Raw genomic sequence first — 24,201 nt, 5'->3', positions numbered from 1 at the left:
GGAGGCTCTGCACCAGCAGTCACACAGGCTGGGGTTCGGACTGAAGGGGAAGATCTCGATTGTGGTGTTTGGACAAAAAAAGAAATGAAGGAGGGTGCCTGGGGGGCTCAGTCGTTAGATGTTTGCCTTTGGCTCAGGTTGTGGTCCCAGGGTCCTGGGATTGAGCCCCACATCGGGCTCCCTGCTCAGGAGGAAACCTGCCTCTTCCTCTCCCTCTCCCCCTGCTTGTGTTCCTTTTCTCCTCGTGTCTCCCTCTGTCAAATAAATAATAAAAATAAAATCTTAAAAAAAATAAATGAAGGAGTACGCACAAGTCACTATACATCTAAGTTAGGAAGCAAGAACTTAAATTTAAATCTGCACAGGAATTTATTCTGGGGAAATACTGTTTTGGTACCAGGACTGTCTTCCTTCATGAAGCTGTTTTGTGAAACTAATAGCTTTTTATGAAAGTAGTAGATGCCAAATATTTTATTTCAGTTCTGAAAGAAAATCTCAACAGCTCAGTATTTAACCCCTTATTTGTGTGTCAAAGGAAAATGCACTCCTCGCTCTTCAGGAAAAACGTGAATTGTCCCAGAGTCAGAGGATACTTGCTGCCTTCCAAGAAGAATAAAAATATATTATTACTTGTTAAAATGGCAAACTAAAAGTAACAGCCATTGTCCCAAAATGCCCTAAGAAAAATAATAAGTAATTTTTTTGTCTCAAGTGTACGTATCGAGTGGCCGGAGGACCCCTGGCTGCCTTCCCTCCTTACATGCGTTTATGCCATCGTGGACCTACCACATGTTCGTGTTGACCCCCCTGGTCACGAGTTTGAGGCTTCCCAGAGCTCCCAGACGTGCAGGCGGAGGGCTGCAGGGGACCCGAGGGCCTCCGAACCGGGTACTGACAGCTCAGATAACCAGGACACAAAACAGGCCAAGGCACAGAGAAAGGAGAAGAGCTCAGAGACCCCCGGATGCCTGCAGGGGCGCTGGGGGTAGGCTGGAGCCAGTGGGGGGTGCTGGCTGTGCGGAATGAAGGGCCGCCACTCGGCCTGGCCTATCCCGATGGGCCACGCCCTCCATGGCCAAAATGTCACCCGCGCCTGGCTTCTCTCGCGGGGCGGGATGTCCGTTCAGGCGGCAGAGAGGCACGCACAGTCCTCCTCTGGGAGCGCTCGAGTCTCTAGACGCTCTTCTTCAAAGACAGAGAAGTGGTTTCCAATGTCTGGAGAGACGTAAGGAGCATATTCCTAAACAGAAGGAAATGTTAAAGTTCAACACAGAGAGGATTGGCCTTTCTCTTCTTTATTTTTAGGAGCACTTCATATATTAGGGTTAGTGATCTTTTATCTGTGATTTAAGTTGCAAGTCTTTTTCCAAGTTTGTTATTTGTATTTTTTTTTCCTGAAATCTATTAGCCACACCAAAGCTTTTTCCCTTTTAACTTAATTACAGTTACAAAAGTCACCAGGTTAGAGAAAAATATACCCACATCTTCTCCTAGTAATCCTGTGGTTTATTTTTTATTTTTTAACAAGCATTTCCTTTTTTAAAAAGATTTTGTTTATTTATTTGAGAGAGAGAATGAGAGAGTGAGAGAGAGAACACAAGAATGGCGAGGGTCAGAGGGACAAGTAGACTCCCCACCGAGCAGGGAGCCCGATGGGGGGTTGGATCCCAGGACCCTGAGATCATAACCTGAGCCGATGGCAGACGCTTCACTGACTGAGCCACCCAGGCGTCCCTCCAATGTTTAATTTTACATTAAACTTGTGATCTGTTTGGGATGTATTTTAGAATAATTAATGTCTTAGGAATGGAATGATCTCACTTTTTTCCATGTGCCTCCGTTGGTACAGCCATAACACTTAGTGAAACGAGCTTTTCCCCAATAATCTGAGATGTCTCCTTTATCCTACAAGCCGGGCGTAGTTGGTTCTAGTTCTGCATTTGTCTCAGCTCCCACAGGTGCTGCCAGCGCAGGCTTCGCAGCCCCTCCCCCCCATTTTATGTAAGCAGATGCTTCATTGTGTCCAGCTGCTGTGTTCCTGAGTAATGACTCGATACAATGTTACAAAGTATAGGTGGCAGCACCTTTGACCTTGGCTTCATGTTGGTGGGAAAGACCTGAGTGTTTAAGTAAGGTGCTCACCAAACCTAAACTACTTACTAGTTAGGAAAAGTCTGCTGAGCCCTGCAGTGGACTAGAGCTGTAGAAGACATTGGGCCAGTGGCCACGGGGATGCCTTGTTTGAATCATGAGTTTTAAAAACCAACAGGAAAAGTGAGCTTACTGGAGAACTGGAGAAATATCAGAGAACACAGACTGACTTTGGGGGATGATGTTAAGGAATAACCATTAATTCTTTAAAATGTGGTAATGGTAAGTACCATCGTGATGTTTTTCGGAAGAGTCTTCATTCTTTTCAGGTATGTACTGAAACATTTGCTAGGTCAGCTTCCACAGGCTCCAAGTGCGGGGCTGCGGGCTTGCGCCAAGTAGCCTGCCACGGGGAATTCTGTGATAAGTTAAAAAAAAAAAAAAAGATTCAAGGGGCGCCTGGGGGGCTCAGTGGGTTAAGCCTCTGCCTTGGGCTCAGGTCATGATCTCAGGGTCCTGGGATCGAGCCCCGCCTCGGGCGCTCTGCTCCGCAGGGAGCCTGCTTCTCCCTCTCTCCCTGCCTATTTTTCTGCCTGCTTGTGATCTCTGTCTGTCAAATAAATAAATCAAATTAAAAAAAAAAAAAAGATTCAAGGGGCCCCCTGGGTGGCTCAGTAGGTTCAGCGTCTGACTTTTGGTTTTATCTGAGGTTGTGATCTCTGGGTCGTGGGATCAAGTCCTGCATTAAATGGACGTTCTGCTGAGCGCAGAGCTTGCTTGGGATTCTCTCTCTCTCCCCCTCTACTCCTCCACCCCTCCCTGCTCTCTCTCTAAAGTAATAAATAAATAAATCTTTAAAAAAAAGATTCAAGAGCTCAGCACCATACCACTTGCTCCAAATGCCTTCCTGATCAGGCACAATGAGAACATTTTATATGCTTAAAATTACTGCTGCTTCTGGAGATACTTTGGGTCCATTGGCCACGATGAGACATTCTGAAAATGGAAGAAGGAAATATTTGGTGTCAGTATCCAGACGTCTAAGCTTAAATGCAAAGCACATGGGCTGTAATACAACAGACCACTAATGCTTAGTTCATACATTTGGGAGTCTGGCCCAAATTCTGCTTTCAGCTGCGTTCCAGTCTTGTTTCAAATTGTGCGACAAGCTGCACTTTTTAGTAGCTCCTTCCTACTTAGCTCAGTTTGTGCGTGCTTATAAACATGGGATTCCCGTTTCCATAGTCGACATTCCAGTCCCATGACGGGGACGGACATTCTGCTGAACTAACCCGGGGCCTAGGAGAACACCGCTTTGGAGAGCTTGAACATAAGAATTAAATATTACATACCCAGTGTTGCCCACAGTATGATTTTTACATTATTCTTGTTGGACCCACTTAAGTGGACCTAATTTAGTCCCAGGATAATTACATGGTATCCTTTCTTCTCTTCTTGCTGGCTTGCTCTTTCTTTCTGCTTTGCAAGCGTTCATAATTGTGTTTTTACGATGGAGGAGACATTTCTCCAGTCTCTCTTAACCCCTGTTAGCCTGAAAGGGTTGATCTCTTACTGTCGCAATGATGGATCCTGACTGTGCTGGAGGCTTAGATGGGAGTGGGTGAGGCTCCTGTTCTCATATCTGGTTCCTAACGTACATCTCTCATTTCCCTTTGCATCTCAGGGTTTATGGTCCGGCGGAGTCTCAGCAAGAGGTGTTTGCAGATGTGTGCCCGCTGCTTACGTCTCTCCTGGACGGGTGAGTTGACATATCTTCAAGGTCGGTGATCAGAGTTACGAGGAACTGTAAGTAGGTCTCACTCGTGTTACAGAATGTGACCTTGGAGTCGGCGTATTTGCGACAATATTAGAGCCAACCAGTGGTGGGGGAGGGGAGTTGGTCTGCCTGCCAGCAAGAGGGACACCCAGGACTTGAGGAGCGGCTGTCAGCGGGCTCCTACTCTCCGGTCCTCATGCGTGTGAAGACAGTGAGCGGCTGCCCTTGTGCTCTCTGGGACTCTCTCTGCATTTTAGAATTTTCAGGAAGGCTGTGGTGCGTGTTGACACTGGACCAAGGAACGCATCACTCCTTTGGGATGAGAGCCCCTGGCTCCGGACACATGACTGCCAAGTCCCAAGGCCACAGGTCATTCCTTCTGAGTAAAGATCACATCTTTACGCGGTGGGAGCCCACTGCTGGCGCCCTGCACTCAGGGTCCGTGCGGGGGTTCCCGGCAACAAATAGAACCAGGTTTGTGTGGTGACACAAGACACCAAGACTTCCTACGTTGGGATGCCCAGAAGAAGCCCAGTTGGGCGGAGGAGCCTGCATTCAGCCGCCTGAAGAAGGCGTCCTGGTGTTGGCCCGGCAGAGGCTCCCACAGCCAACGTCCACAGACCAGAAGCCGTCAGCATAGCCCCGGTTCTGCCCACGGTGCCCCAGCACCTGAAGCCCATCCCAGGGGCCTGAAAGGCACGGGAGGCGATGGGTCATGTCCCCACAGGAACCCCGGGCCTCCCCTTGCACCCACCTGTGGGGCCGGGCCTCCCGCGATGACACGGTTTCTCCTGACACGCTTCTTCTGGAATGCTGGGGCTCTTAGAGGCATCCAAAAAAAGTTCTTCCGTGGAAAATGATAGGAGGGCTCTTTTTTTCCTTTTTTCAGTAGGCCTCTCTTAAGTAAGCAGATTCCAGAAATGAAAAAGACACAGTGGTTAAATGATCTTTGCCAGACTTGCCTTTCCATCCCAAATGTGAAACAGATGGCATTATTCTCAGTGCTGAGCTGCTTTCAAGCTGCTTCCAAGAGGCTTCGGCATTCCTGAGGGTTCAGAAGGTCCCTGTAAGGGCTCTGGCTCTGCTGAGACCAAGGTGCTCCCACCGGAGAAGCGCCCAGCAAGCCCTCAGGGAAGGTGCGAGATGGGAACGAGGCGAGGTTGTTGTTGTGAAGACCTTGAGACTTCTCTGCTCCGGAAGACCAACAATGCAGGGCGGTGGCCGGGAGGTCCTGGCTCGGTCTTTGCCCTGACATGCTTCCTGCAGGACTGGAACAGTCGGTCCTGGAGGGAGGCCCCCATTGCTGTGCGAGGCCGGTTAGCAGGAGCACTGGCCCCGCTCCTGGGAACAGGCCTCTGCTAGTGGGACTTGCTGGGGGTGCCTCGGGCGAAAAATCCATCTGATTAAAGGTCCATCTGTGAAATCAGACATTCGAGGTGGGGCCTGCGTGGGGACCGTCTCGCCCCTCCAAGACCGGAAGGGAGCGTCAGGGCTCAGGCTTCAGCCCCTGTAGGCCTGGATCAGCCGTCCCTTCCCGGCCAAGGTTACACATTTGTATCATTTATATGTTTATATCGTAAATGCTTATCCTACCATATAAGTTTATATCTATTTTAAATAGTCTTTTGATGTGATGTTCCAATCTTCCCACTGACATTTCGGGCTGAAGAAACAGCTGGAAGGAAATGCAGGGAGGCAGCAACTGTCCCTGTCCTTGTGACATGATCCGGAGCTGTTGGGTGGGGGGACAGCGCGCCTGTCACGGAGACCGCGTTGGCGCGTTCTGGCTCACTGCGGACACGGAATCATCAAGCCCCCTGGAATAACAGAGTCTAAGAACAAGTAACGGGGGAACCGTCCGCCGCGCTCAAGGTCCCATGCGTGACTGGGAAACCCCAGGGAAGGGCTATTTCACACGTGTTAGAAGCAGCCCGCGTTTACCAAGATGAGCTTTGTCGGACGACCCCAGCCCTGCCCTGACGGAGTGGGTGGGGAGCACGAGGGGTCTTGAGGGGGGCGGGGGGGACCCCAGTGTGGACCCTGTGTGCCAGCCGTGGGCTTCCAGAGGAGATGTGGAGTCACGGAGGGGAAGCAGGTGCCAGCAGGAGCGTGTGGAGCGGGTGCAAAGTTGAGTGTGGTTCGGCCTGACACTGCGTGACCAAACGGCCCCAGGGGTCCCGTGAAAACCAGCTCCTGTGGAAGCCCAACGAGGAGCAAGGGGCGGGGAGCAGGAACGCAGAGCGACGTGTGCGGTGCAGGGACTTCTGCGACCGAGTGAGTGCTCCGCGAGCGCGCAGCTCAGGACCCAGGGTGTTGCAGGCTGTGCTGACGTCCGCGTCGCGTCGGGTTTCAGGCACAACGTCTGCATCCTGGCCTACGGGCAGACCGGATGCGGGAAGAGCTACACCATGCTGGGTCCGCTTTCTAAGGACGAGCGTGGCGACCTCGGAATCGTGCCCAGGGCTGCTGGGGAGCTCTTCAGGTACGTGGGGGCGGCGAGCCGAGCAGGGAGGGTGGGAGGCGGGCAGCACGGGGAAGGGAGGGCTGGAGCACTCCTGTTTGCAGAGAGTCCGCCCCCCCCCGCAGCCCCACGCTCCTACCGGAACGCGTGCAACCCAGTGTTTAAACGCTCGGGCCCTCAGTACCACAAACACTAGAAATTCTTATGGCACATTTATGTTGAAATTCTGTCAAGACAAAACATTTTTTTTTAAGTTTGCTTTTTTTTCTTTTTAAAGATTTTTATTTATTTATTTTGTGGGGGCTGAGGGAGAGAGAGAGTCTCAAGCAGAATTCCAGCTGGGCATGGGACCTGACCCAGGACTCGAGCTCACGACCCTGAAATCCTGACCTGAGCCGAAATCAAGAGGCGGATGCTGAACCGACTGAGCCGCCCGGGCACCCCAAATCAGAACTTCTTGCAAGGGCTCCCTAGCTGGACAGCCTCCCTGGTCAGGAGACGGTAGAGCGTGGAAGTTTTCTGTCCTAGATTGGGACGGGGACAGAGGGAGACCCCCATTGCCTTTCCTTGCCTTCTGGGCCTGGAAAGAGGGGACACATCTGGTTTTCTTCTTCGAAGTTAGGGTGAGCTGGTCCTGTTGAAGATGCTTCTGGTCTGGGAAAACCTTCCCGGAGGAGACCCACCGCACTCTGGTGATCTTACCAACACAGTTACTCCTGGAAAAAATTAGTAACAGGGTGTCCTCGACTGCCCAAGTGACCAGGGAATCCAGGAGCAAAGCTGGGAAATTCCGTGCTCTAGGCCTGGACACTGACTGTCCCTGCCTTCAGGGGCCACTGTGCACCACACTCATTCTCCCTCCACTCACCCTGCTCTGTAAGCGCTGTGGGCTCACTCTGTGACCATCTGTGCCGTGTCCCCGCGAATCCCTCTGCCCCCGAGAGAAGTGTCTTCCCGGCACAGGTCTCCTGGCGGGCTGGGTGCGTTCCAGGCCCCCCGCCCCCTCAGATTCGGGTTCTGTCTGTGTCTCCTTGCCGAGCTTCTCATGGCTTAGAATCGCGGCGGGACAAGGACGGAAGAACCCCACACAGGCCTCACATGTTGAAGCGTCTTCAAACCAATGATCCTTAAGTGTTAGTGCACACAGAGAACGCGTTTGCTAAGCTTGTTCCGCTAACTACGTCGGAGAAGCACGTGTGGGGACAGGTGAGGCTGTGCTGTGTAGCCAGTGCTCTGGAGGTCTCAGTGGCGGTGAGGCCGACCTGGACACCCTGCAGGGGCCCCACTCCCGCGTGTGTGCCTGTGGGTGGTGGGGGCAGAGGGGGTGTGGGGCGGGCACCAGCCCTGCGGAGGACTTCCCCGCAGGGAGCACGCCACCCCAGCCCTCAAGGCTCGGCCCAGGAAGGCTCAACGCCAGCCAGCCCAGGCCTCGGGGTTCCCTGGGGCGGGGCTGGGATCTCGGGTGCCAGCGCCCTCCCTCTGGGGACGTGGCTCTCCATCAGCTGTTTGGTTGTTTTGGAATTTCAAGGGGCTGGGACTGTAGGGGGAGCCTGAGGCGTGCTCAGGAGAGCACGTCCTCCTCCTCCGGGGAGACCTCACCTGACAGCAGCCACGTTGCCAGAAGCTGAGCAGCAGCCACGGGAGGCCACGGTAGAGCCGCTGCCGCTCTGGGCTTTGCTGGGTGTCACGTGGAAGGAGGGGTCCCGAGAGACCAGGAGCCGCAGAGGTGGTCTTGCGGTGTCTGCCGCAGAGAGGGGGGCCAGGGGCTGCTGCCATTCTGGGCTCTGGGGTCCTCGCCACCCCTGCCACTCCAAGCTCCTTCACTCTGGCGCCTGGCCCCTTCCGAGCCCGGTGACGCCGCCTCCTTCTCAGCCGATCTCCACTTACCACCGACGTGAGGAGGCTCTTCCACACGGCGGCTAATGCCCCAGGAAGGTGGAGTGTGTGACCATCGCCGGCCCTCGACAGCCCCAGAGCGATACCGCGAGGATCTGGGCGATGCGCGGGACGAGGGACTCCCCGCTTCGTGGCCTCACGGGACCCGCATGTGCTTCTGTGGAACATGCCCCACACGGCGCTGCGACTGTCCCCGCGTGCTGCCTGCTGACCACTCGCTTCCTCGAGGCGAAGCCTGGCGCCTGCTTCGTCAGCACCGTCCGCGGAATCGAGCGACGCTGCCAGAGGGACCCGCGGGCCAGCGAATGGCGCTGGTCGAGGACTTAACGTAGTGGAAGAAAATCTTCAAATCAGCTCCCTGGTATTATGTAGATGAGAAATTCCAAATTCCGGTTTTGCGACTTGGGAAGACACGGCCGTTCCCACGAGGGGACAGAAACGCAGGCGGGGGTCAGGCTCGAGGACATGGTGGCCGGAGCCGCGGGGGATGCCCAGCCCCCAGCTCGGCTGACCTGGCTCCTCGCTCTTCCCACGGTTACCCTCAGTCTTGTCCATAGACCCCACCGCAGAGGACGACCCAAATCCGAACTCTGAACCGAAAATTATTCTTACGGGAGAATTTTTCTTCCGTTTTGGGCTTTCTTGTTTTCTTGACTGTGTCATTGGAAGACATTAATTGCTCATTTTATTCTGGGCTCTCTGGAGCTCCTAAGTAAACTCGATCTGTCCGTGCTGGCATGAGACGCCGCGTGTTCCAGAAACGCTCCTCCCACACTGGCCTCCCGGCCCCGGGCACAGAATTTCTTTGTGGACAAGACAGCACTGTCGTCCGACTCCGACTGGCCTCTCCATGCACGTGTCAGGCGGGCAGTGGTCCCAGAAGACGGGGCGGCCTCCGTGGGCTGTGTGGGCGGTTCGGTGGCAAGGCGCTGGCAGGGACGCGGCGGGAGGAGCCAGGCTGGGGGTCTCTCTTCCCCTGACTGGGGTTATGGGGTTTTCTCCAAGTGGGTAGTATCAGTATTTTTAAACCTCTCCACGGTCGGCACACAGCACTTCACCAGACGCGTCGGGCCAAGACGTGTTTTTCTGAGAGGCTGGTGGGTTGTCAGGAGGGCACGGGCAGGACTTGGCCGGACGTCGGGGCGCGAGCCGGGCTGCAGAGCGGTCTGCACTCAGTCCTGCCTGAACAGAGCTAACCCGGCCCCGGAGAGGTGCCGAGCCTCCTGTCGTCACAGCTGGCTTCGGCCTTCTGCAGAGTGAGGGGCCTCGGGCTGGCTGTGCGGCGGCTGCGTGTCCTCCCTGCTTCCTGCCCTCCTGGGCTTGGGATCCTAAGGGCCCTTTCTGAGGGCCGAGATCACTGGTCCAGGTACGGCTCAGGGAAAGCCGCTGTTCCCAGGACGGTAGCCCCCCGCAGCTGGACGAGAACAGGCCGTCTGGTGCCCGCGGGTGCTCGCCGGCCGGGAGTCTCGCTGCGAGGCCGGGACTGTAGCCTCCCCCACGAGACGGCTTCCCTGGCAGCTCTCCTCACCGGGCGAACCGAGTTCCACAATGGCTGAGTCCCTCGTGTCCCACCCCCCAGGCTTATTTCAGAAAACCCATCCAGGAGCCTGAAGGTTGACGTGTCCACAGTGGAAGTGTATAATAACGACATTTTGGACCTTCTGGCCAAAGAGCGGCGTCCAGCGGTGTCTGGGCCCCTGCGGGAGGCGCCGATGACCAAGGCCACAAAGCGGGAGGTGTCACCACCCACCCGAGTGTGAGTACTCAGCTGTGGCCCGGCCTCTCTGAGCAGCCGGCGGCTTCCCCAGGACCCCGAGTAAGACCAGCGCGTGGGCCAGACCGGCGCGTTTATCGCTGGAATGTTCTCTGTGTTGCTTTAGAACGCATCTGCATCTTTCGACTCGCTTTAGAAATTATCTTTTTAAAATCACAATGACAAGACACGTTAACTAACCTTTTAAAATATCCCGATGACAAACGTGTGGGACCGGTCCTGTCCCCACATTCCAGACGAGGGAGCGGGCTCACAACAGCGGACCCCCCACCTGCCGACCTGCGGTTAAGTGCACACGCCCTCATGTCCTCTTGTGCGGGTCCGTATTTGAGAGAACACAGTGAGCCTCTGTGTGGTGAAGAAGGAAGTCTCCTCGCGTTGCCTGATACACCTGTTCCCTGGATCCACCTCTGGGTGTCGGGGGGCTCACAGGGGGCAGGGGGAGGCGGTCTCCCCTTGCTAATGAGGGTTGGGGGGTGAGCCTGTCCCGGGCTCTTAGAGTCAGTACGGGAAGCGTCTGCAGCCTGTTCTCGCATCTGAAGAAAACCAGGTGCCTTGAGCCGTGAGCCTGCACAGGGTAACCCAAACCCTCAGCTTCTACTAAGACTTGCAACGACCCAGGTCCCACTGGTGGGATGCTCTGAGTGGCTGTCATGGCTCAGCGGCTAGAGCAGGGACCCGGACTTCTGCTGGAGTCCACGGGGCTGCACTACGTAAAGGAATGCGGGACTGGAAAGTGCGGGCCCAGGTGACCACTCCAGAGGAAAGCCGTGGAGGACGCGTCAGTGAGGCCTCAGACAAGGAAGGGGTTTGACTTGCTGTTTTGCTTTGTCTAAGACACGCTCCAGCCTGCTTTCCTCCAGTCAGTCCGCTTGGTCTGTGGGAGAGGGAGGGGGCGTCCCTCGTCGCCCCGCGGGCGTCCCCATCCCCCGTGTGCCCCTCCAGGCCCGTGCACAGTGCGGAGGACTTCGTCGCGCTTGCTGCTGGAAGCCTGCAGTTCCGGGCACGGCTCGCCACCAGCGTGCACGCCTGTTCTTCCAGGTCCCACCTGATAATAACGGCCACTCTCACCGCAGCCCCCGCCGGCGGCAGCCCCGGTAAGTGGCCGTGCGCGCCCGGGCAGGGGCACGGAGGAGAAATGGCCCATGGCCCGGGGGTGGGGGTCGCAAACACACCTTTGGAGGATCCGGAACCCGGGCTGAGAAGAGAGGGGACTGGGGCTGTGGGGGGAACGGAGGGCAAGGCTTCGTTAGACAGGACATGACATGGAGGACAGGCGCGTTTGTATCTGGGAACGGGATTCCTGTTCCGTGCGTGAGACTGTGTGACTTGGGTTTAGAAAGTCACAAACCAGCATATAAAATGGTGCCAGTTATGTAGGAAAAGCAAGGCACATGTTGCGAGGGTCATGCGTCCCAGTCGGCGAAGACGGGGCAGGCACCCAGGGCGGCCTGCGGGACTCACAAAGCACAAGCCCCCAGGCTGGGACGGACAGGTCGAGCACCCGCGTTTCTGCCGGGTCCCGGTGCCACAGTGCACCAGCGGGGGATGGCTGGTCCAGGGCCCACTTCACACGCGGTCACACGGATGCCCGGTCCTGGTGGGCGGCACGCCCTTGACCCCGTGGCCACCAAGGCGGCCCAGGCAAGGGAGGACGGGGGCGGGTGGGAGCGGCACAGATGCCTGACTACCCTGTGTCCCCTGAACTCGGCCGGATGGCCCCGGGGCCATGCGCCTGCAGGGAGTGTGGGGCCGTGTGGGCAGGCATCGTCCAGGAGCTGGAGGTCGCCAGCCACGGTGAGAAGGCTGTGGAGACCAGAGTGGTATTTTTGTGTGTATTTTTTATGCTTTCCACAGTGAGTATATAATTTAGATTTAAAAAATCTCTTTAAGAAGACCACGTAGGTTTAACGCTTGATGAAACGGACGCACAGCGAAGTGAGGAAGGGCTTTGCCAGGACTTCTCTGGGGGGTTGGGAAGCGAACGGTGGGGTTTACCTCTGTCGGGGTCCCTTGGGTATTAATGCGTGTCATCACTGAGTACTTCCGGAACATCACTCTGTTCCTGGGACCACGTGGGCTCCGGCCTGCCTTCTGAGGGTGATGCTGTCCATCCCTATGTGACTCAGAAGCCCCGTCCCATGGCCAGACCCTGCCGGGCTGTCCGTCCGAGGAAGTGCCCTCTGGAGTGCGGTCCTTCGGGAGGAAGGCTCGCTCTCCGGCACTGCGGGAAGCTGAGGGAGGCCTCGTGGACATCACTCCCGGGTACCTGTCACCCCCTTGCAGCGGACGGGCGGTCACTCGGACCACAGCTCCAGGGGCAGCCAGCAGGCTGCAGAGCCTCACCCGGGTGTCCCGGGGCCCAGCGAGCGGGGGAGCAGGTGCACGCCAAGCTGCAGCTCGTGGACCTGGCGGGCAGCGAGTGTGCGGGTGAGCCCGGAGCAGGCGCCTCCGTCTGGGGCGAGCGGGGGTGTGGGGGGCCTGAGCAGGGTTCCCGTCTTGAGTGAGCTTGCCCTGCTCCACCCAGCGGGCCACGGTCTGTCCACGGCCGTGTCCCCCTCCAGGGCTCTGCGTGGCCAGCTGCTCCCAGCCAAGGCCGTGCAGGCCATCAGAGGAGAAGGTCGGTGGGACCAAGGGTCCCCCCATTCAGGGCTCCCGTCCCGAGGAGGGACGGTGTTGCTTTTCCTGTTCATTTCTTGATGTGGCCAGAGCACTCGTTGCCCATGCTGACCACGTGATGGGGTCTTGGTGCTGTCCCAGGTGTGTCTGGAGTGACAGGAGCGGCCCTCAGAGAGACTTCATTCATAAACCGGAGCCTGGCGGCCCTCGCGGACGTCCTGGGGGCCCTGGCGGAGCACAGAGACCACATCCCCTACCGCAACAGCCAGCTCACCCGCTTCCTCCAGGACGTTCTCGGTAATGTGAGGGTCCCCCATCCGGAGAGGCCCTAGACCACAGGACGCCCGGGTGCCACGCCACCCTGTCCCCTGCCCTGGGGGGCCTTGCTCCTCCTGGCCATACCTCCCTGGGGGACCTCCCGGCCCCAGGTCACTGTGCACTCCCTGCACGTTCTCTGTGTCACCGTGCACTGGGCTGCTTGGTTTGCACGAGCCTGGCGAGCTCCCCGAGTAGGTGCTCGTCTCCTTTGTGTCCTGTGTCCCATCCTGTCGGGTATGTGGAAGACTCGCGCTGATGAGCCCATGTGGGCCCACGGAGCGTGCTGGCCTCTGGCCCATGTCCCCTTGTTCGTGCCATGCGTTGGTTGCAGGTCCCAGAAACCCAGGCTGAGGTCCTCACAGAGAGCAGGACTGAAGGGGATAGTCTGCTCTTCTCCAGGCCACCACTCACCCTGAGGATAGCTGGGATAGAATGTTCTAGACTTTCCATGCATCTCCTCTCTCCCTGTGCAGATGGGCTTTCTCCTCAGGAAGAGGCCGGCTGCATCCAGTGTTCACGTTACAGCTTCTCCCTCTAAGAGGATCCCCGATGCACGTGGCGGGGTGCAGGGCGGCATCTCAGGCTCTTTTCACAGGCCGTTGCTTCTTATTTTAAAGGAGGGGACGCGAAGCTGCTGGTGATTCTGTGCGTGTCGCCTTGCCGGAAGCACGTGGCAGAAACGCTGCGGTGCCTGGGGTTTGGGGCCCAGGCGAGGCACGTGCAGCGAGGCCCCGCCGGAGGGGGCGGAGCCGCCGCCCGGAAACCCAGGTGAAGGAGGGGCGGGGGCGGGTTAGGGTTAGCGGGCTTGCACCGGCGGCGCGTCTCCCGTCTGTACCGGACGGCGTGTGTCCTAACATAAGCTCGTTCACCTTGGACTTCACGAGCCTGTTGTTTTCCCAGGAACGGGTCACCACGCTGACCTGTCATCAAGGAGCGGGGGACGCCCAGCGAGAAGCGCAGGTCCAGGAGCCCTGCAGGCCGGGGGATGTGGGGGCGGTGCTCTGGGCTCTCAGGGCCAAGCGGAAGGAGCTGCGGGTCTGCGGGCCGGCGGGGAAGCTGTGAAGCCCAGACGGGGCTCCAGGGCTGCGGTGGCTCCAGAGCCACAGCCGGGGGGTCTCGGCCGCTGTCTGACCCGCGCACTTTCCTCAGCGGTGAAGCCCGTTCCCGCGCTGCAAGATGCCGGGTTTGCGCAAACACGCCTCAGAGAGCAGATGTTTCGTGTCATTATTCCTCCTCGTAACGGCCCGCCGTCCCCAGCCAACGTCCCAGAGCTGGCCGTGATGGGTGACACATGGTGGGGGCTCTCCGCGCGGGGGGCGTGCGTGGGAGCCGGGGGCCCCGGGAGCCCAGCACAGCGTGAAGTCCCCCAGCCGACTGCTGGCCTTGCGCTGATGGAGAAGCGCGTGTCGTGCCGTCCCCACGGCCACAGGGACCTCTTGGGTGGAGGCGGCTCAGAGCTGGGTCACAGAGCGGCAGGACACGCGGACGTGGCGCACGGGGCATGCGGCTTTGGAAGGGCTTTGGATGCAGCCCACGCGCCGGAGTGAGGAGAATCCGCTCTGACCTCAGCCTGTCTGACGGGAGAGGGAGCAGGATGGGTTCTCGTCAGCAGAGACTGGCAAGCCTGCTCCCCCGCGCGGCTCCCGGGACGTGCACGTGGCCACGAGGGAGGCGCGAGGGTGGCCTCGGCTCCTCACGGACCTTCCCATCCCTTCCCGCCCCTACCGGGAGCCCGGTTCCTGGCCAGCTTTTGGCCCACGGGACCCCTCCCAGGGCAGGGTATCCCCTGTGGGAAGAGGACGCCCCACACGGCAGGGGCAGGGCCGGTCACGCAGACGACTGGGAAGGAGCGTCCCTGGGCGCATGTGCGGCCCCATGAGCGTGACGACGACAGGAACACGTGAACGCGGCGTTCAGGTGCTGTTGGGACATAAACGGGGTGAGCCGCGCAGGGGCCGGTGATCTGACCTCCCAGAAAAGTGAGAACTCGGCCGTGTTGCCGACAGATCCGTTAACAAGGCCCCGACGCAGGGGACTCCGCACCACAGAGGGGGTGACAGTGGCAGACACGGTCCCCCCGGACTTGAGGGGGAGCAGAGCGGGGCCGTCCTCACCTGTGAGTGTCGGGTGGGTGTTGGGGGGGGTCTGTCACTGCAGGATCCCCGTGGCAACAGGACACACGCCCCACAGCTCTGAGGCACCCCCGCATGTCTGCGAGGACAGCCCCAGGGCCGGTGGGCCTCCAGGGAGCCCCTCCACACACAGCCTGTGTGGGGCGCATCGCCCCGAACCCAAGGCAGGCCGGGGACTGGCAGGGCCGGCCTCCTGCTGACAAAGGCCCTGAGTGCACACCCGGGCCGTGAGCCTGTGGACGCGCTCCCCTGGCTCGAGGGCGTCGTCCCTGCTCCGTGGGGATTCGGGGCCGCGGGGCTCCAGCGGTGAGGCCAGTGACTGCCTCAGTTTCAGAGTCCAGGGACACCGGGCTGCAAGGGGACAGACAGAGAGGAGGTGGCCACAGCGCTCGCAAGGAAGAAAGACCGCTGTCGGCGGGCAGTGGGCCGCGCCCCAGAGAGGGGCTGAGAATCTGCTTGGTGTCCCCCAGGCCGGCCCTGGCCGTCCCCTTGCGGGGTGTCCTGTTGCCACGGGGATCCTGCAGTGACAGACCCCCCCCAGCACCCACCCGCCACTCACAGGTGAGAACGGCCCTGCTCTGCTCCCCCTCAAGTCCGGGGGGACCGTGTCTGCCACCGTCACCCACTCCATGGTGCGGAGTCGCCCGCATGAGCCCCCAGGACTCAGGGCAGCACAGCGCCAGCCTCAGAGCCGTGTTCCATGCTGGCGTGAGGATCCTGCGAACTCGTCTGTGACGTGCGCGTTTGGCAGAGAAGAGAGCACCTCATCTGTGGAAAAGGGAGCCGGGGCCTCAGCCGCTCGGGGGTGTCCCTGTCGGGACGCCAGAGCACATCCCGGGGTTTTAGGGCCTCGCGAATTCCCAGACGTCCCCACTCCCCGCGCACAGCCTGTGTCCATCTCCGTCGCCCTGCGGGGCCTGTGTGTCCCCGAGGTGGGGGCCCGCATTCGTAGGAGGGAGAGGATGTGGGGGGCCTGTGGCCTCCGGCCTGGTTGGCTGGCCCCCAGATACATGCGGGGCACCGTCCCCCCCAGCTCTGACGGCTGCCTGCTGGAAGCACAGCCGCTGGGGACACGACAGGGATCGCCCCGAGACTCCAGAACCGGGATGAGAACCAGGGCTGTCCTCGCCTGTCCGTCCCCCAGGCCCTGGTCCCCCCGAAACAAAACATCGGGGGCACAGGCACACGGCAGCTGTGCGGACTAGAACCTGCTCCACAGGCCGGGCCCAGGGGTGGGGAGCACAGCCCCTCTGTCCTCAGTGGCCCGGGCTCGCGGCTTCAGGTCCCCTGTTGCCACTCGGGGGCTCTGCCCCCAGCCCTGCCCCTCCAGTCCCAGGCCAAGCGGCCCACCCTGTGGCCCCCACGTCCTCCTGGCCGCCCCTTCCCTGGGGCCAGAGCAGCCCCACCTTCCTCAGACACGGTTCAAGCCACAGTGCCCAGGACACGCTGTCGCGGGTACCTGAGTCCACGTGCCCTGGGAGCTGCCGCGCCCCTCGGGCTTGTCTCCCTCATCCTTGGGACTGGCTTACGAGGACGGCTTCCCCTCCTCGGTGCTCGGTGCCCCCACCCCAAGGGTATTTCGGAGATCACATCCCCCTCAATGCACACTTTCCGCTTGTGCAGCAGCGGCCTGAACCCTGGACCTTGAGCCGCCGCGTCCGCAGGCATCGACGGAGGCCTGAGGCTGCAGGGGCGAGTGGCCGCGGGGCGTCAGAGGGCGGGGTCCGCGGCTCACTCTGTCTGCGCCAAGGGAGCAGCCTGCAGGGTGAGGTGAGGGCGGGCCCGGGGCTGGGGGCCAGAGCGGGTACAGCGGGGGTCTCCTGTGGGGAACGGTGAGGCGACGGATTGCTGTGAGGGGTTCGTGGACAAAACAGAGACGCTTCCAGGCAGGAGGTTCAGATCCCGAGACCCCAAGGGCCCCTCCCCCACCCCCGTGCTGAACTTTAGGCTAAATTCCGGGGGAGCTCCCCCCGAACAGGCCTGCCTCTGCCCTTCCCACCTCCTGAAAGCCACGCTATCCTTGCCCGGGGGGGCAGTAACCTGAGAACCCCACATGCCTCTCCCCACATGAGGCCCCTGGCTGGTACCCGCGCTGCTGCCCTTTCACGAGGGCAGTGGGACCCGTCCTTCCTGGTGACTTGATCTTAACTACTGACAGTCGAAAACATCTTCATTCTGCAAATTTTAGAAAACCACGCAGCCACGTGCGGATGGCGCCCAACCCCAAGCCCTAATGGGCCTCGTGGTCCCTTCGCTCCCCTCCTTGAAGCCCCGGCCACTGTGCCTGGGGCTCAGCTCCTCTTTAAAAGCCCCAGGTCTCCTGGACAGACGCCCTGGTCCCCCGACAACCCACTCTTCTCTGCTGAGTCTCCCAGCCCACGCAGGGCCACGGACTCCGTAGGCTTCTCTTGAGAAAGGACGTCCTGTGCTCTGGATTCTGTCTCGCAAGGAGGTTGGCCTCGGTAACCCAGACGTCACAGGGCAGAGTTCACCAAGCCAAAGTGAAAGTTAGACATGCCCTCTGGACTCCTGGGTCCGGGAGCCACAGGCCCCTTGCAGTGGCAGCCCGCACAAACAGAGGTGCCTCCAGGTCCAGGAGCTGCATCCCACATCCCAGCAGGGCGGCAGCCAGTGCTCCCCCTGCGCTAACCCAGCTCCCCGGGCCTCAACCCCAGGGCGGCCCAGGGAGCTACCTCCAGCCAGCCCTCGTGGTTTCTGTGACTCTGGACCTGGTAACCCGACCTCTGGCCTCCATCCAAACTGGGCCCCGGCCATGCTGGCCCACACTTTCCTGAGCTGTCTGCCCACCCCTGGGTCGCAGGGGTCCTGGGTGGGCTTCCTCTCCAGCCGCCGCGTTGGCTGCAGTGCAGGGAGACGTGTGGGGGCTATGTCCAGGGCCCCGGGCCGCCACAGCCCCAGGCCACATGACCCTCCTCACTGGTCACCTGTGGTCTCAGGGTGTAGGTGCCTCAGTCCGCTCTGTGGCTCGGACCTGCCCTTCTCACAGACCCACCGATCGCTGCTAGTTAAGACCCATTTTCCAGGAAAACGTCTGTTTCGCCTGAAGGACAGTCCTAATCACAAAGGAGCACCGGCATTTCTGACTTTCCGGCCACGCTGGCAGCCGCTCTATGGCTTTCATTTTTTCTGGGTGGACAGGAGCGGGGAGGGCTGGAGACCTCGGCCCCAGCGCACTCTTGCCTCTAATTTTGCTTGTCGCTCACCCCAGCAACCCGAGATTACCCCGCGGCTAACAGACACTTGGCGTAATTTTCCTTGTCTGTCCTCGGGGCCTGAAGAAAACACAGAAATAGGAGCCCCTCCCGGGTTCTGGTGGTTTCTCGGGGTCAGCCAACGGTCCCTGCTGCCCCATCTGCCAAGGACACGGGGCACTGGTCCTGGCCTGCCTCCTCCTCCGGCCCCGGGCCATCCTCCGGTGCCAGATCGGTGGGATTGGGGGTGATGGGAGATGGAGTCTGGGTGTGAGCCCCGACGTGCACCAAGAGCAGCTGGTCAGAGACCACGCGGGCCTGAGCTCGCCAGGCGGGTCCTGCGCGCCACATCCAGCCCCTCCTGGACACGCAGGCCTCGGGCCGCCATGGCGTATCTCCAGCGCCCTCTCGTGGCAGCTGGGGACAGACGTGGCATCATCCAGGGCCACCCACTCCCCAACCCCAGCCAATGCCTGTCCGCTCACCCTCCTGTGCACGCGTCGGGCGGGGTGGGGGGCGCCCCCCAGCTCCTTTCTGCTCCACCTGACACCTTTGTGCAGCAGCAAATCAGTTGGCTGGGCCGAGCTCTTGTGCCACGTTTTCTCTGAAGGAAAATAACCTCCAGACGCTTCAGATCCCAGCAAGCCCACGTGTCGCTATGGGGAGCAGTCTCGGTTCGAGTTTGGAAAATCATGGGAAGCAGCAGCCCCAGACAGCTCTGGAAGCTCTTGTCCCACTCTTCAGGCCCCGACCTCCTGGGGCCTTGTTCGGGGGACAGCGGGGCCCTTCCTTAGCCTTTTGTCTTGCGGCTGCTAGGCTGGGTGCCCTTGGCAGCCAGGGGCCTGGGGACTTCTGCACAGGGAACAGCCTTGACCCTGGCCGGCACCAGCCCAGGGCTGGCCTGGGACGTCCGTCTAGTGACGCAGCCACCTCTGGCCACCCCGCACGGCAGCACTGCCCCCTGGCAACGTCAGGCGCAGCTGAAGGTGGCAGAGTGGCCTTGCTCATCTCTAAGGAGCACATCTGTTAAGTGTGAGCCCCACGGGGCGAGTTGTCCTCCGCGTTCCCGTCCCGGCAGTGCCAGCACACAGCGCGCGGTCACAGGACAAGCCCTCTGGGGTCGTCTGCTCATGCGACCGCACCGCCCAGCCTCCTGGCCCACTGGCGCAGGCTGGTCCGAGTGTGTGTAGGAGGCGGGGACTTAGTACTTCCTTACACGTGCCTGGTGTGCACACACACAAGATTCCCTTTCACAGAAAAGATCAGGAAGCCCAGCCCCAGTGGCATCAACCTTGCTGTCTGTGTGTCTGTGTGTTCGCACCCACACACATGCATACACACACGCGTGCACACGATCACAGGCCGGCTCTGCCCTCCATCTCCAAAATGAGTCTGAGTTGAGCTCCCGCGCCCGCGTGGCCTTCCCAGCACAGGCACGAGATACGGGGAGATGTCCTGGGCACAGGGCCGTGTGGCGGTGCGCTCCCCACCACCCGCTGAGTACGCGGGGCCACCAGACAGGCACGAGCCAGGTCATCTAGATCCAGGGGACAGCAGGTGCACAGGTGCTGATCCTGGGCAGGGGAGAGGCCAGAGGGGCCCAGGTGAAGGGAGCCGCCCCACAGCCATGAGGAGCCTCAGGTGCGAGGCTCGCTGGGACCGTCTCCCGTCCCTCTCGTTCTGGAGCGGCTGCTCTCAGGTCTCAGGAAGGGGTGTAAGTGCCCAGAGGGGCTAAGAGGCAGGGGGGACCCAGCACCAGCCCTGCTTTTCCACCCGGCACACAGGCGCTAGTCCGCTCACGGGCACACCCCTCACACACACAGGGAGCTCAGCCCAGCGACTCTGCCATCCAGGTGGCAGCCGGCTCCAGGAAGGCCGCCCGCGAGCAGGGCCCAGAGCCGGGGAGCATGTCCCCACCCCAGGGAAGCCTCCCCGCCTGTGGCCTCCTGGGCCACACAGTCCAACCACTGTCCTGCTCACCGGCCTCTGAACGCCCTGGTGAAGGTCAGCTGTCCCTCGGATCTCGCTACCTCGTGAACTTGGACGCCCCGGGCCGTCGGGTGGTGCGTAGCCACCAACTGGAGTCTGCGAGGCCGGCCGGAACCCCTCCAAGCCCAGATGCGGACAAGGGTCGGGTGCGGACGGTGGGGCCACAGCTGGCCCCGCTCTGCCCCAACCCCCTGCTGTCCTCGGATCCCCTCAGTGTGACCAGTGTGGTCCCAGGCCGGGAGTGTGACCTGTGATGGCAAAGGCCTAGGACGCCTGGGCTCTGTCTTGGGCGCCGAGGGAGGGGGACTCAGAGTCCAGGCCCCGGCTTTGCTGGTCGGCCGGGCCGCCTCTGGCTGTAGGAGCCCCACGGGGACCGGGAGTCCAGACCGGCCCCGTGCCTCTGGTGGGGTCTGCGTGCCGCGGGCAGCGGCCAGCTGGCGGATGGGTCTGCACAGGTCTGCTCAGGTCTGGGTCACAGCAGGCCCACACCTCCAGAGAGGGATCGCAAACAGAAGGGTCTAGCGGAAGCCTGTGGCCAGGGCGATGACCAGTAACCATGACCTTGGGTCGAAGACTCCCAGAAGGCTGTGCACGTGTCTGACCGTCCATCAGGGTCAGTGCAGAGAGAACACAAAGGGGAACAGCGAACACCCCTTCTTTCCCAGACAGATGGGGGAGGACGACCAGGACAGCCCGGCCCACCCCTCTCACCTGGGGCCTGCGTGGTCAAGAACTTGATTTCTGCCTCCTCGTGACCCAGATGGATAGAGCTGGGACCCGTCATGGCTGGCGTGAGAGGGGGACCTCCTCGTCCCCTCCAGGCCCAGCATCAGAGTCTGCTCTGCACGCTGACCGGTGAACGCACAGGAGGAAGGGGCGGGGGCGGGGTGGGGGCCTCGGCCAGTGTGGCAGCGGCAGGAGCCTCCAAAGCAGGGAGTGGTGAGGGCCATGCGGGACACTGCTGACGTGTAGACGAGGTGTGGACCAAGCCCCACCGTGTGGACGCAGTCGTGCTGTGCAGACGGAGCCCCAGGGGCACGTGCCGTGTCCCATCGCAGTGTGGAGGAGGCCCAAGTGGGCAGAGCCGCATCTGCAGTTGTCTACACCACAAACTCCTCTGGGAGCCGGTCGTCCCCGCACAGGACCAGGCAGAGGCTGTCGGGCACCTTGCTGCACACGTTCCCAGCGGGGCGGGGGGCAGGCTGCTGCGGTGTGGGTCTGCCCCGCCATCTGTGGGGGGAGAGAGCAGGTGCATCCGCCCTCCCGCCCGCCTCTCCTTCTCCGGCCACCCCCCACTTCTGTCCTCCCTGAGCGCACACAGCAGCGCCCTGGCTGGGGAGGCCCACACAGCCCTGTCTGCGCCCCCCCCCCGAGTCTCTCATCTGGAGGCCCCGCCCTGCCCTGTCTTCACTGCACCCGCCAGGCACACTGTCTACGCAGGCCCCTTCTCCTACACAGGCCGCAAGCTCTGTGGCAGCAGCGGGCACAGACCATGGCCCCTGCCTCTCAACCAGCACCGCTTGAGGAGGGAGCGCTGCTTTGCTTGGTCTCCTCCCTCCTTCTAGCCTGGAGGGGACTCCTACAGCAGGTGCCTGGGTCCTCCTCCGGGGCCCCGGGGCAGAGCCCACTCCTGTCCCAAGGGGCTGAGGGGCTGCTGGGTGGGGGGCTCACAGCCCTGGTCTTGTCTTCCTTCGAACTTGTCGGACTTAGTTTTATTGGGTGGATTTTAGGAGTAAGATCAGGAGGCATCCTCGGAAGTCGGAACAGCTTCCCACCCCAGCTCCTGCACGAGGAAGTCTGTCCAGGGCTGTGGCTCCTTCCCCTGCCCCCCCCACCTCCCCAGGTCTAGCTCCATCCTTCTCTGGGCCATCACAGTGTAATGTTCTCTCCTTCCAGGACACAGTCCCCAGGTCCACCCCCAGCAAGGCGGGGAACCCCCCTCCCATAACCGTTGGCGTCTGTCCCTCTTCCTGCCCCTCGGGTGCTCACCATCCAGGATGGTGGCCTCCGTCCCCCAGCGAGCACCCCACCGGGAAGGCGGAGGCCCAGGGAGCCAGCCCTGCCTGCCCTGTTCCCGGGAAGCCTCCCGCTCCCCCACGGCCTGATGGCAGGTCCAGGGCTCTCTCCCTGGGGGCTTCCAGAGGGTGCAGGAGCCCAGCCCGGGGCTGCCTGGCCTGGGGAACCCACCTGTTCAGGGCCTCGGTACTCCCGGCCCTCGTCCCGATCAGTGTGACCTGCACGACTGCCAAGGGCCCCGGGCTGGAGGCTGGGAGAAGGGAGGGGGTGTGAGCAGAGCCAGGGATGAGCTCCTGCAGCCCACACTTCTCCCTCCTCCCCTGGGGACTCTGACTTGGGACCAGGAGCCTCGGTGCACTCCTCCTCCAGGGGCCTTGATCTGCAGCGACCGTCATACACTGGGTCCCGCGTGTCCCCATGGAGGTGTCTGAGCCCCCCTGCGTGGGCCAGGCTTTCCGTGGGCCACACTCGCGGCCACCGGGTTCCTCCTCGCTCAGCTGGTCTTCTCCCGCGGAAGTGACAGTCCCAGAGCAGGTCACCTTCCTGTGGGGCCCCCGTGGCCCTGCAGGGCCCCCTGCTGTCATCCTGGGAAGGGTCCTGGTGCTCGCCGCCCCCCGCCCCCGGCTTGTGCCACCTCCTCCTTTCTCAGTGGAAGCAGGCGCGCTCTGGGTGACCGAATGCTCTGCTGTGCAGTCAAACAGGCTCTTCCCTGGCAAACCCCATGTCGTCTTTGTTCCCGTCACAGTGGCTCGAAGACCGCAGACTTGGACAGAAACACGGATGGAGCAGCAAACCAGACACGAGAGATCACATGACCCCACCTGCCCTGCTGTCCTGAGTTGACTCAGGGCGACCCCGGCTGGTCCTGGTGACCCGAGGTGACTCTGGGAGGGCCCGGCTGGCCCTGGGTGGCTGCACTACAGCTGGTCCCCACCAACCCCTGTCACGTGCGGAGCCGGGGGCTCTGTGGACAGTTAGGAACAGCAGAGCCAATGGGACATTCCTGGGGTGGCAGGGAAGGCACTCCAGGGCCCCGCACACCCAGACCACTGCAGAAACTGCCCCAAGGGCTAAGCTCAGCAGACACTGGGTCCTACAACACCCAGAAACCTCTCGTCTTGCGACCCCCCTGCCCTGTGCGGCCGGAGGAGACCCCGGCTGGAACGGTCCCCGCGGTCCGCATGAGGAGTGAGGGCTCCGGTAGGTCGGGCTCTCGACACTCCAAGGAGCCTGCTGTGACCGGCTGCAGAGGAGGCCACAGACCCGCCACAGCACACCCACACCGAGGCCCCACTGTCCTGTCTCTGACCCCAGGCCCCAGGGCAGCCTCCTGGCAGTGGGGATGGGGTCCTCCTGGGGAATGGCAGAGAAGTCACACAGATCACGGTCCCGTGTGCCCCAGCCTCTCCGGGGGTGGCCCGTGTGTCTCACCGTGGCACCCACTGCAGCGGCCCAGCCCGTGTGGCCGGCACGCACACTCACCGTTGGCCCGACCCTGGGCGTCCCGCTCGGGCCTGTCCCTGCTGTCGCCGTCCGTGCAGTGGCTGCTGGGGCTTGTGCTGGAGCCGCAGGCTGGCGTGTCTGCACCGGGAGCCTCTGCGCCCACGGACCCCTCCACCGACGTCTCCCCAGGCGCCACGGGCTGAGCGGCAGCCTGGATGCTTGACGTGTGGGCGCTGCCATGGCTGTGGGCGGACGGGGCGGACGGGGATGGGGGTGATGGCCGCGGCTACCCCTGCTGCCCGGGTTTGCGTCCGGCCCCAGCATGTCGCTGACGTAGGACTCGCGATAGTGCTTCTTCTCTGTGCAGGGACAGGGGGACAGCCGGTGTAAGAGCGGGCACGGTGCTGCGTCCCTGTCCTGGAGTTGCGGGCGGCCGACAGCGGCCCGGGGCCGAGCAGACGCCCACCCCTTCT

Source organism: Enhydra lutris, unplaced genomic scaffold, assembly GCF_002288905.1.
Source record: "Enhydra lutris kenyoni isolate GAN:26980312 unplaced genomic scaffold, ASM228890v2 scaffoldscaffold62, whole genome shotgun sequence".
NCBI lineage: Eukaryota > Metazoa > Chordata > Mammalia > Carnivora > Mustelidae > Enhydra > Enhydra lutris.
The sequence above is the reverse complement of the archived record's forward strand: the minus strand, read 5'-3'. Positions refer to the sequence as shown.